This window comes from Coregonus lavaretus (genome assembly GCF_964263955.1).
Source record: "Coregonus lavaretus genome assembly, chromosome: 9".
NCBI lineage: Eukaryota > Metazoa > Chordata > Actinopteri > Salmoniformes > Salmonidae > Coregonus > Coregonus lavaretus.
In genome coordinates this window covers 1,422,350-1,436,198 of record NC_139996.1, presented here as the reverse complement: position 1 = coordinate 1,436,198, position 13,849 = coordinate 1,422,350, and positions in this window count along the sequence as shown.

Genomic DNA, 13,849 nt, shown 5'->3' with positions numbered 1-13,849 from the left:
AGTAACGCCTAGGTCCTTCACAGTTTTATTTGAGACGACTTTACAACCATCAAGATGAATTGTCAGATTTAACAGAAGATCTCTTTGTTTCTTGGGACCTAGAACAAGCATCTCTGTTTTGTCCGAGTTTAAAAGTAAAAAGTTTTCAGCCATCCACTTCCTTATGTCTGAAACACAGGCTTCTAGCGAGGGCAATTTTGGGGCTTCACCATGCTTCATTGAAATGTACAGCTGTGTGTCATCCGCATAGCAGTGAAAGTTAACATTATGTTTTCGAATAACATCCCCAAGAGGTAAAATATATAGTGAAAACAATAGTGGTCCTAAAACGGAACCTTGAGGAACACCGAAATGTACAGTTGATTTGTCGGAGGACAGACCATTCACAGAGACAAACTGATATCTTTCCGACAGGTAGGATCTAAACCAGGCCAGAACTTGTCCGTGTAGACCAATTTGGGTTTCCAGTCTCTCCAAAAGAATGTGGTGATCGATGGTGTCAAAGGCAGCACTAAGGTCTAGTAGCACGAGGACAGATGCAGAGCCTCGGTCTGACGCCATTAAAAGGTCATTTACCACCTTCACAAGTGCAGTCTCAGTGCTATGATGGGGTCTAAAACCAGACTGAAGCATTTCGTATACATTGTTTGTCTTCAGAAAGGCAGTGAGTTGCTGCGCAACAGCTTTTTCTAAAATTTTTGAGAGGAATGGAAGATTCGATATAGGCCGATAGTTTTTTATATTTTCCGGGTCAAGGTTTGGCTTTTTCAAGAGAGGCTTTATCACTGCCACTTTTAGTGAGTTTGGTACACATCCGGTGGATAGAGAGCTGTTTATTATGTTCAACATAGGAGGGCCAAGCACAGGAAGCAGCTCCTTCAGCAGTTTAGTAGGAATAGGATCCAGTATGCAGCTTGAAGGTTTAGAGGCCATGATTATTTTCATCATTGTGTCAAGAGATATAGTATTAAAACACTTAAGTGTCTCTCCCGATCCCAGGCCCTCGCAGAGCTGTGCAGATCCAGGACAGCTAAGCCCTGGAGGAATACGCAGATTCAAAGAGGAGTCCGTAATTTGCTTTCTAATGGTCATGATCTTTTCCTCAAAGAAGTTCATGAATTTATCACTGCTGAAGTGAAAACCATCCTCTCTTGGGGAATGCTGCTTTTTAGTTAGCTTTGCAACAGTATCAAAAAGAAATTTTGGATTGTTCTTATTTTCCTCGATTAATTTGGAAAAGTAGGATGATCGAGCAGCAGTGAGGGCTCTTCGGTACTGCACGGTACTGTCTTTCCAAGCTAGTCGGAAGACTTCCAGTTTGGTGTGGCGCCATTTCCGTTCCAATTTCCTGGAAGCTTGCTTCAAAGCTCGGGTATTTTCTGTATACCAGGGAGCTAGTTTCTTATGACAAATGTTTTTCGTTTTTAGGGGTGCAACTGCATCTAGGGTATTGCGCAAGGTTAAATTTAGTTCCTCAGTTAAGTGGTTAACTGATTTTTGTCCTCTGACGTCCTTGGGTAGGCAGAAGGAGTCTGGAAGGGCATCAATGAATTTTTGTGTTGTCTGAGAATTTATAGCACGACTTTTGATGCTCCTTGGTTGGGGTCTGAGCAGATTATTTGTTGCGATTGCAAACGTAATAAAATGGTGGTCCGATAGTCCAGGATTTTGTGGAAAAACATTAAGATCTACAACATTTATTCCATGGGACAAAACTAGGTCCAGAGTATGACTGTGGCAGTGAGTAGGTCCAGAGACATGTTGGACAAAACCCACTGAGTCGATAATGGCTCCGAAGGACTTTTGGAGTGGGTCTGTGGACTTCTCCATGTGAATATTAAAATCACCAAAAATTAGAATATGATCTGCTATGACTACAAGGTCTGATAGGAATTCAGGAAACTCAGAGAGGAACGCTGTATATGGCCCAGGAGGCCTGTAAACAGTAGCTATAAAAAGTGATTGAGTAGGCTGCATAGATTTCATGACTAGAAGCTCGAAAGATGAAAACGTCATTTTTTTTTTTGTAAATTGAAATTTGCTATCGTAAATGTTAGCAACACCTCCGCCTTTGCGGGATGCACGGGGAATATGGTCACTAGTGTAACCAGGAGGTGAGGCCTCATTTAACACAGCAAATTCATCAGGCTTAAGCCATGTTTCAGTCAGGCCAATCACATCAAGATTATGATCAGTGATTAGTTCATTGACTATGACTGCCTTTGAAGTGAGGGATCTAACATTAAGTAACCCTATTTTGAGATGTGAGGTATCACGATCTCTTTCAATAATGGCAGGAATGGAGGAGGTCTTTATCCTAATAAGATTGCTAGGGTGAACACCACCATGTTTAGTTTTGCCCAACCTAGGTCGAGGCACAGACACAGTCTCAATGGGTATGGCTGAGCTGACTACACTGACTATGCTATTGGCAGACTCCACTAAGCTGGCAGGTTGGCTAACAGCCTGCTGCCTGGCCTGCACCCTATTTCACTGTGGGGCTAAAGGAGTTAGAGCCCTATCTATGTTGGTAGATAAGAGGAGAGCACCCCTCCAGCTAGGATGGAGTCCGTCACTCCTCAGCAGGTCAGGCTTGATCCTGTTTGTGGGTGAGTCCCAGAAAGAGGGCCAATTATCCACAAATGTTATCTTTTGGGAGGGGCAGAAAACAGTTTTCAACCAGCGATTAAGTGCTGAGACTCTGCTGTAGAGCTCGTCACTTCCCCTAACTGGGAGGGGGCCAGAGACAATTACTCGATGCCGACACATCTTTCTAGCTGATTTACACGCTGAAGCTATGTTGCACTTGGTGACCTCTGACTGTTTCATCCTAACATCGTTAGTTAGGATGAAACTATTGACTACAACTATAACTATTGACTACAACACTGGCCATAACTACTGACTACAACACTGGCCATAACTATTGACTACAACACTGGCCATAACTATTGACTACAACACTGGCCATAACTATTGACTACAACACTGGCCATAACTACTGAACACAACACTGGCCATAACTACTGACTACAACACTGGCCATAACTACTGACTACAACACTGGCCATAACTACTGACTACAACACTGGCCATAACTACTGACTACAACACTGGCCATAACTATTGACTACAACACTGGCCATAACTATTGACTACAACACTGGCCATAACTATTGACTACAACACTGGCCATAACTACTGAACACAACACTGGCCATAACTACTGACTACAACACTGGCCATAACTACTGACTACAACACTGGCCATAACTACTGACTACAACACTGGCCATAACTACTGACTACAACACTGGCCATAACTACTGACTACAACACTGGCCATAACTATTGACTACAACACTGGCCATAACTACTGAACACAACACTGGCCATAACTACTGACTACAACACTGGCCATAACTACTGACTACAACACTGGCCATAACTACTGAACACAACACTGGCCATAACTATTGACTACAACACTGGCCATAACTATTGACTACAACACTGGCCATAACTACTGACTACAACACTGGTGTCACGATCGTCTAGGAGCGAAGGAGACCAATACGCAGCGTGTTGAGCGAACATGATGACTTTATAAATAAAGCAACCACGAAAACAACAAATGACGATAGTGAAGTCCACGATTACAATGACCCTCAAGGAACATGGAACACTGGAACAAAAACCCACAAACACAAGGTGAAAACACACAGTTTAAATATGGCTCCCAATCAGAGATAACGAGCCAACAGCTGACACTCGTTACCTCCGATTGGGAGTCATTGAAAACAAACAAGGAAACACAACCACATAGACTACCCAACCAAACAGAACACAACGAAACGAACACACCCTAAACCCAACCTAACCAAAACAAAACCCCAACAAAACGAATACACCCTGGCTCAACTACAAGTCCCGGAGCCAGAGTGTGACAGTACCCCCCCCTAAAGGCGCGGACTGCGACCGCGCCTCAACTAGGGCTAACCAAGGGAGGGCTGGGTGGGCATACCTCTTCGGCGGTGGTTCAGGCTCTGGTCGTGATCCCCACCCCACCATAGTCACTACCCGCTTTCGTAGCCTCCTCCAACTGACCACCCTCCAAATTAACCCCACCGGATTAAGGGGCAGCACCGGACTAAGAGGCAGCACCGGACTAAGGGGCAGCACCGGACTAAGGGGCAGCACCGAGCTAAGGGGCAGCACCGGACTGAAAGGCGGATCCTGGCTGGCTGGCTCTGGCGGATCCTGGCTGGCGGGCGGATCCCGGCTGGACGGCTCTGGCGGATCCCGGCTGGACGGCTCTGGCGGATCCCGGCTGGACGGCTCTGGCGGATCCCGGCTGGACGGCTCTGGCGGATCCCGGCTGGACGGTTCTGGCGGATCCCGGCTGGACGGCTCTGGCGGATCCCGGCTGGACGGCTCTGGCGGATCCCGGCTGGACGGCTCTGGCGGATCCCGGCTGGACGGCTCTGGCGGATCCCGGCTGGACGGCTCTGGCGGATCCCGGCTGGACGGCTCTGGCTGATCCCGGCTGGACGGCTCTGGCGGATCCCGGCTGGACGGCTCTGGCGGATCCCGGCTGGACGGCTCTGGCGGATCCCGGCTGGACGGCTCATGGCTGGCTGACGGATCTGGCTGCTCATGGCTGGCTGACGGCTCTGGCTGCTCATGGCTGGCTGACGGATCTGGCTGCTCATGGCTGGCTGACGGATCTGGCTGCTCATGGCTGGCTGACGGATCTGGCTGCTCATGGCTGGCTGACGGATCTGGCTGCTCATGGCTGGCTGACGGATCTGGCTGCTCATGGCTGGCTGACGGATCTGGCTGCTCATGGCTGGCTGACGGATCTGGCTGCTCATGGCTGGCTGACGGATCTGGCTGCTCATGGCTGGCTGACGGATCTGGCTGCTCATGGCTGGCCGACGGATCTGGCTGCTCATGGCTGGCCGACGGATCTGGCTGCTCATGGCTGGCCGACGGATCTGGCTGCTCATGGCTGGCCGACGGATCTGGCTGCTCATGGCTGGCCGACGGATCTGGCTGCTCATGGCTGGCCGACGGATCTGGCTGCTCATGGCTGGCCGACGGATCTGGCTGCTCATGGCTGGCCGACGGATCTGGCTGCTCATGGCTGGCCGACGGATCTGGCTGCTCATGGCTGGCCGACGGATCTGGCTGCTCATGGCTGGCCGACGGATCTGGCTGCTCATGGCTGGCTGACGGATCTGGCTGCTCATGGCTGGCGGAAGGCTCTGGCTGATCCTGTCTGGCGGAAGGCTCTGGCTGATCCTGTCTGGCGGAAGGCTCTGGCTGATCCTGTCTGGCGGAAGGCTCTGGCTGATCCTGTCTGGCGGAAGGCTCTGGCTGATCCTGTCTGGCGGAAGGCTCTGGCTGATCCTGTCTGGCGGAAGGCTCTGGCTGCTCCTGTCTGGCGGAAGGCTCTAGCGGCTCCTTTCTGGCGGACGGCTCTGAAGGCTCATGGCAGACGGGCGGCTTTGCAGGCTCAGTACAGACGGGCAGTTCATGCAGCGCTTGGCAGACTGACAGTTCAGACGGCGTTGGGCAGACGGGCAGTTCAGGCGCCGTTGGGCAGACGGCAGACTCTGGCCGGCCGAGACGCACTAAAGGCCTGGTGCGTGGTGCCGGAACTGGTGGTCCCGGGCTGAGGACACGCATCTCAGGGCTAGTGAGGGGAGCAGCAACAGGACGCACATAAGGCCTAGTGCGTGGTGCCGGAACCGGTGGTCCCGGGCTGAGGACACGCATCTCAGGGCTAGTGCGGGGAGCAGGAACAGGGCATGCTGGACCCTGGGGACGCACATAAGGCCTAGTGCGTGGTGCCGGAACTGGTGGTCCCGGGCTGAGGACACGCATCTCAGGGCTAGTGCGGGGAGCAGCAACAGGACGCACAGGACTCTGGGGACACACAGGAGGCTTGGTGCGTGGTGTAGGCACTGGTGGTACTGGGCTGGAGCGGGGAGGTGGCGCCGGAAATACCGGACCGTGCAGGCGTACTGGCTCCCTTGAGCACTGAGCCTGCCCAACCTTACCTGGTTGTCTGCTCCCCGTCGCCCGACCAGTACGGGAAGGAGGAATAACCCGCACCGGGCTATGTAGGCGAACCGGGGACACCATGCGTAAGGCTGGTGCCATGTAAGCCGGCCCGAGGAGACGCACTGGTGACCGGATGCGTGGGGCCGGCTTCATGACATCCGGCTCAACGCTCAATCTAGCCCGGCCGATACGTGGAGCTGGAATGTACCGAACCGGGCTATGCACGCGTACAGGAGACACCATGCGCTCTTCTGCGTAACACGGTGTCTGCCCGTACTCTCGCTCTCCACGGTAAGTACAGGGAGTAAGCGCAGGTCTCCTACCTGACTTCGCCACACTCCCTTTAAGCCCCCCCCCAAGAAATTTTTGGGTAGTACTCTCGGGCTTCCAGCCTTGCCTCCGTGCTGCCTCCTCATATCGCCTCCTCTCGGCTTTAGCTGCCTCCAGCTCTTCACGAGGGCGGCGATATTCTCCCGGTTGTGCCCAAGGACCCTTTCCATCCAGTATCTCCTCCCATGTCCATGAATCCTTTATAGGCGTCCATGAATCCTGTGTATGTGGGTCCTGTTGCCGCTTGACACGCCGCTTGGTCCTAGATTGGTGGGTTTTTCTGTCACGATCGTCTAGGAGCGAAGGAGACCAATACGCAGCGTGTTGAGCGAACATGATGACTTTATAAATAAAGCAACCACGAAAACAACAAATGACGATAGTGAAGTCCACGATTACAATGACCCTCAAGGAACATGGAACACTGGAACAAAAACCCACAAACACAAGGTGAAAACACACAGTTTAAATATGGCTCCCAATCAGAGATAACGAGCCGACAGCTGACACTCGTTACCTCCGATTGGGAGTCATTGAAAACAAACAAGGAAACACAACCACATAGACTACCCAACCAAACAGAACACAACGAAACGAACACACCCTAAACCCAACCTAACCAAAACAAAACCCCAACAAAACGAATACACCCTGGCTCAACTACAAGTCCCGGAGCCAGAGTGTGACAACTGGCCATAACTACTGACTAGAACACTGGCTGTCAGGGTGTGCTGTAGGTGAAATGGTGGAATCAAACGCAGGACTCAGAACGATATTCCAAATACTTGTATTCCTGCCCAAACATAGGCAAAACGGACAACTTGGCCCGAAGGCGAAAATTACGCACTACGGCGAAAAGGCACAGCGCACAAACAGGTGCGACAAAATATACCCGCGCACAAACAGGTGCGACAAAAGTAACCGCGCACAAACAGGTGCGATAAATACTCCAGCGCAGTGGAGAGAAGCTCAACCGAGCAATACACACTACTGACGGAAAATAATTACACACAACACTAGACAAACACAACGAGAAACTTATAGGACACTAATCACGCCAAACAGAAACAGGTGTGGAAAACAAACAGACACAAGCAAACGAACATGAAACATACATCGGTGGCAGCTAGAATTCCGGAGACGACGAACGCCGAAACCTGCCCGAACAAGGGAGAGAGGCAGCCTCGGCCGAAACCGTGACGGTACCCCCCCCTTGACGCGCGGCTCCAGACGTGCGCCGACTCCGGCCTCGGGGACGACCAGGAGGACGCGGAGCAGGGCGCGTCGGATACCCCCGATGGAATTCCGTCAGGAGCGACGGGTCCAAAATGTCTCTCCTCGGCACCCAGCACCGCTCCTCCGGACCGTACCCCTCCCACTCCACTAGATACTGGAGACCCCCCATCCGACGTCTCGAATCCAAAATGGACCTCACGGAGTACGCCGGTACCCCCTCGATGTCCAATGGGGGCGGAGGGGTCTCCAAGATCTCATTTTCTTGGAGTGGGCCCGCTACCACCGGCCTGAGAAGGGACACATGGAACGAGGGGTTAATACACTTATACTCCACAGGTAGCTGTAATCTATAACATACCTCGTTCAACCTTCTCAGGACTTTAAACGGCCCCACAAACCGCCGACCCAGTTTCCGGCAGGGCAGGCGGAGGGGCAGGTTTCTGCTAGAGAGCCAGACTCGATCACCAGGTGCGTACACCGGTCCCTCACTGCGGTGGAGATCAGCGCTCGCCTTCTGACGTCGGAGGGCCCGCTGCAGGTGGACGTGTGCAGCGTTCCACGTCTCCTCCGAGCGCCGCGCCCACTCATCCACCGCAGGAGCCTCGATCTGGCTCTGCTGCCAGGGTGCCAGAACCGGCTGGTAACCCAACACACACTGAAATGGAGTTAGGTTAGTGGAGGAATGGCGTAGGGAATTCTGGGCCATCTCAGCCCAGGGAACGTACCTTGACCACTCCTCCGGCCGGCCATGGCAGTATGTTCTGAGAAACCTACCCACATCCTGGTTTACGCGTTCCACCTGCCCGTTACTCTCCGGGTGGTAACCCGAGGTGAGACTCACCGAGACCCCCAACCGCTCCATAAACGCTCTCCAGACTCTGGAGGTGAATTGGGGACCCCGATCAGCCACAATGTCCTCGGGTACCCCGTAGTGCCGGAACACATGGGTAAACAGTGCTTCGGCAGTTTGTAGGGCAGTAGGAAGACCCGGCATGGGGAGCAAACGACAGGCCTTAGAGAACCGGTCCACAACAACCAGGATGGTAGTATTCCCTTGGGAGAGGGGAAGGTCTGTTATAAAGTCCACAGAGAGGTGGGACCATGGTCGTTGTGGAACGGGCAGGGGTAGCAACTTACCCCTAGGTAGATGTCTAGGCGCCTTACACTGGGCGCACACCGAGCAGGAGGAAACATAAACCCTCACATCCCTTGCCAACGTGGGCCACCAGTACTTGGCACTAAGACAGTGCACTGTCCGGCCAATACCCGGATGTCCAGAGGAGGGTGACGTGTGAGCCCAATAGATCAATCGATCCCGAACCTCGAGCGGAACGTACTTCCGACCCTCCGGGCACTGTGGTGGACTAGGGTCGGTGCGTAACGCCCGCTCGAGTTCAGCATCGACCTCCCACACTACCGGTGCCACCAGACACGACTCAGGCAGTATGGGAGTGGGCTCCACGGACCTCTCCTCCGTGTCATACCGCCGAGACAGCGCATCTGCCTTGCCATTCTGTGACCCAGGGATGTACGTGATCTTAAAAGTAAACCTGGTCAAGAACATACTCCATCTTGCCTGGCGAGGGTTCAGCCTCCTCGCCGCCCGGATGTACTCCAGGTTACGGTGGTCCGTCAAAATGAGGAAAGGGTGTTGAGCCCCCTCAAGCCAGTGCCTCCACACCTTTAGAGCCTGTACCACGGCTAACAGCTCCCTGTCCCCTACGTCATAGTTCCGCTCCGCCGGACTGAGCTTCTTAGAATAAAAAGCACAGGGGCGGAGTTTAGGTGGCGCGCCAGACCGTTGTGAAAGCACGGCTCCTAAACCGGCCTCCGACGCGTCCACCTCTACCTGGAACGGCAAAGAGGGATCCGGATGCGCCAGCACCGGGGCCGAGGTAAACAGGTCCTTCAGCCTCCCAAACGCCCTGTCCGCCTCGGCCGACCACTGCAAACGCACCGGACCCCCCTTCAACAGAGACGTGATGGGAGCTGCCACCTGTCCAAAACCCCGGATAAACCTCCTGTAGTAATTTGCAAACCCCAAAAACTGCTGCACCTCCTTCACAGTGGTTGGTGTTTGCCAATTACGCACGGCCGACACCCGGTCTACCTCCATCTTCACCCCTGACGCAGACAACTGATAACCCAAGAAGGAGACCGACTCCTGGAAAAACAGACACTTCTCTGCCTTCACATACAGGTCGTGCTCCACCAGCCTCCGCAACACTCTACGCACCAGGGCCACATGCTCGACACGGGTAGGTGAGTACACGAGAATGTCATCAATGTACACCACCACCCCCTGCCCCTGCATGTCCCTGAAGATCTCATCCACGAATGATTGGAAAACTGACGGAGCGTTCATCAACCCGTATGGCATGACCAGATACTCGTAATGGCCCGAGGTGGTACTAAAGGCTGTTTTCCATTCATCACCCTCCCTGATGCGCACCAAGTTGTACGCGCTCCTGAGATCTAATTTCGTGAAGAAACGCGCCCCATGCAACGACTCAGTCATGGTCGCAATCAGCGGGAGTGGATAACTATACTTCACCGTAATCTGATTGAGACCACGGTAAATCGATGCACGGGCGCAAACCACCATCTTTTTTCTTCACAAAAAAGAAACTCGAGGACGCAGGGGAAGTGGAAGGCCGTATGTATCCTTGTCTCAGAGATTCGTCTATGTAAATTTCCATAGCTTTCTTCTCCTCCTGAGACAGAGGATACACATGGCTCCGTGGGAGCGCAGCTCCTGCCTGGAGATCTATCGCACAATCCCCCTGCCTATGGGGTGGCAACCGCGTCGCCCTCGCCTTACTAAACGCAATAGCCAAATCCCCATACTCAGGTGGAACGTGCAATGCGGGCACCTGGTTTGGACTCTCCACCGAGGTAGCCCCTACGGAAACGCCCGAACATCTACCCACACACTGAGCAGACCACTCCATCAGAGCCCTCTCCTGCCACGAAATAACTGGGTTATGGGTACTCAACCAGGGCATGCCCAGCACCACCGGATACGCAGGAGAGTCAATCAGGAACAGCTGAATTAACTCCTGATGACTCCCCTGCGCACACATCCTAAGTGGCGCCGTGACCTCCCTGATTAAGCCCGTACCCAACGGACGACTATCTAGGGCGTGAACGGGGAAAGGAACATCAACAGGAATGAGGGGAATCCCTAACGCTAAACAAAACTTCTTATCAATAAAATTCCCAGCCGCGCCTGAATCTACCAGCGCCTTATGCTGGGAATGAGGTGCTACCTGTGGAAAACTTACAGGCATACAAAAATGGGCAACAGTGAGCTCTGGGTGAGTGGGGCGCCTACTCACCTGGAGGGAATCCCCAGTGCGGGACCTGTCGTCATCTCCCCTAGGAGGCCATCCCAAGCACCTAGCCGCGGTGTGTCCTCCCCGACCACAGTTGGTGCAGTGGATGGACCCCCTAGCCTGCCAACTCCTCCTCTCTCTAGCGCCAGCGCCCCCGAGCTCCATAGGACACGGCTCGGAGGCGCTGGAGGGTGGAATGGACGGACCCTCCGCAGGACGTCCGCGGGTAGCCAGTAGGTTATCCAGCCTGATGGACATGTCGACCAGCTGGTCGAAAGTGAGGCTGGTGTCCCTACAAGCCAGCTCCCGACGGACGTCCTCCCGTAGGCTACATCGGTATAGATCGATGAGGGCCCGATCATTCCACCCTGCATATGCCGCTAGAGTACGGAATTCGAGCGCGAATTCCTGGGCACTTCTCCTCCCCTGCCGGAGGAAGACCAGACGCTCCCCCGCCGCTCTCCCCTCCGGGGGATGGTCAAACACCGCCCTGAAGCGGCGGGAGAACTCGTTGTAAGTAATCGTCGTGGCGTCGATCTTCCTCCACTCCGCGTTGGCCCACTCCAACGCTTTGCCAGCCAGGCAGGAGATTAGGGCGGACACGCTCTCATGCCCTGAAGGTGCCGGGTGCACGGTGGCCAGGTATAGCTCCACCTGGAGTAGAAATCCCTGACACCCAGCTGCGGTTCCGTCGTAGGCCCTCGGGAGAGATAGTCGGACTCCTCGAGGTTCCGGCGCCGGAATGGGCAGGCTGGCCGATGGTGCTGGCAGGGAGGGAGGCGGTGGAGGCGTACCCCAGCCTCGGAGGGTGGAAATCACCTCCTGCAGGGCGGTCCCCATCTGCAGGATCTGCTCGTGTTGGTCCCGAACCTGGGCCTCCAGTCTCGTCTGAGCTGCTTCGGCTCCTGCTGATTCCATAGTTGGTGTGTAATTCTGTCAGGGTGTGCTGTAGGTGAAATGGTGGAATCAAACGCAGGACTCAGAACGATATTCCAAATACTTGTATTCCTGCCCAAACATAGGCAAAACGGACAACTTGGCCCGAAGGCGAAAATTACGCGCTATGGCGAAAAGGCACAGCGCACAAACAGGTGCGACAAAATATACCCGCGCACAAACAGGTGCGACAAAAGTAACCGCGCACAAACAGGTGCGATAAATACTCCAGCGCAGTGGAGAGAAGCTCAACCGAGCAATACACACTACTGACGGAAAATAATTACACACAACACTAGACAAACACAACGACAAACTTATAGGACACTAATCACGCCAAACAGAAACAGGTGTGGAAAACAAACAGACACAAGCAAACGAACATGAAACATACATCGGTGGCAGCTAGAATTCCGGAGACGACGAACGCCGAAACCTGCCCGAACAAGGGAGAGAGGCAGCCTCGGCCGAAACCGTGACAGTACCCCCCCCTTGACGCGCGGCTCCAGACGTGCGTCAAGCCGTGACACTGGCAATAACTACTGACTACAACACTGGCCATAACCATTGACTACAACACTGGCCATAACTATTGACTACAACACTGGCCATAACTATTGACTACAACACTGGCCATAACTACTGAACAAAACAACAGCTCTGGTCAAGCTCTGGTCCTGGGCATAGCTAATTAGCTCTGGTTTGCACTAGCTGTGGTCTAGCTGTGGTCTGCACAATAAATTATAACTACTTAAATGTGCATAAATTAGCATATAATATACACCAACAAAAATTGTAACTCGTGAACCCTTCAAGCTAGAGACACCAAACCAACTTTCACATATTCAAGCTATCCTAGCCTATCAATCAATCAATCAATCAATCAATCAATCAATCAATCAATCAGTCAATCTTTTCATCTACCTACTTTTTCAACTATAACCAGTCACCACCATTACTACTGTAGACACTATCACTACTATAACCATAACCAATCACTACCACTACTATAACTATAACCAGTCACTACAACTACTATAACTATAACCAGTCACTACCACTACTATAACTATAACCAGTCACTACCACTACTATAACTATAACCAGTCACTACCACTACTATAACTATAACCAGTCACTACCACTACTATAGCTATAACCAGTCACTACCACTACTATAACTATAACCAGTCACTACCACTACTATAACTATAACCAGTCACTACCACTACTATAACTATAACCAGTCACTACCACTACTATAACTATAACCAGTCACTACCACTACTATAACCATAACCAATCACTACCACTACTATAACTATAACCAGTCACTACCACTACTATAACTATAACCAGTCACTACCACTACTATAACTATAACCAGTCACTACCACTACTATAACTATAACCAGTCACTACCACTACTATAGCTATAACCAGTCACTACCACTACTATAACTATAACCAGTCACTACCACTACTATAACTATAACCAGTCACTACCACTACTATAACTATAACCAGTCACTACCACTACTATAACTATAACCAGTCACTACCACTACTATAACTATAACCAGTCACTACCATTACTACTGCAGACACTACCACTACTATAACTATAACCAGTCACTACCACTACTATAACTACAACCAGTCACTACCACTACTATAACTATAACCAGTCACTACCACTACTATAACTATAACCAGTCACTACCATTACTATAACTATAACCAGTCACTACCACTACTATAACTATAACTATAACCAGTCACTACCACTACTATAACTATAACCAATCACTACCATTACTATTGCAGACACTACCACTACTATAACTATAACCAGTCACTACCACTACTATAACTATAACCAGTCACTACCACTACTATAACTATAACCAGTCACTACCACTACTATAACTATAACCAGTCAC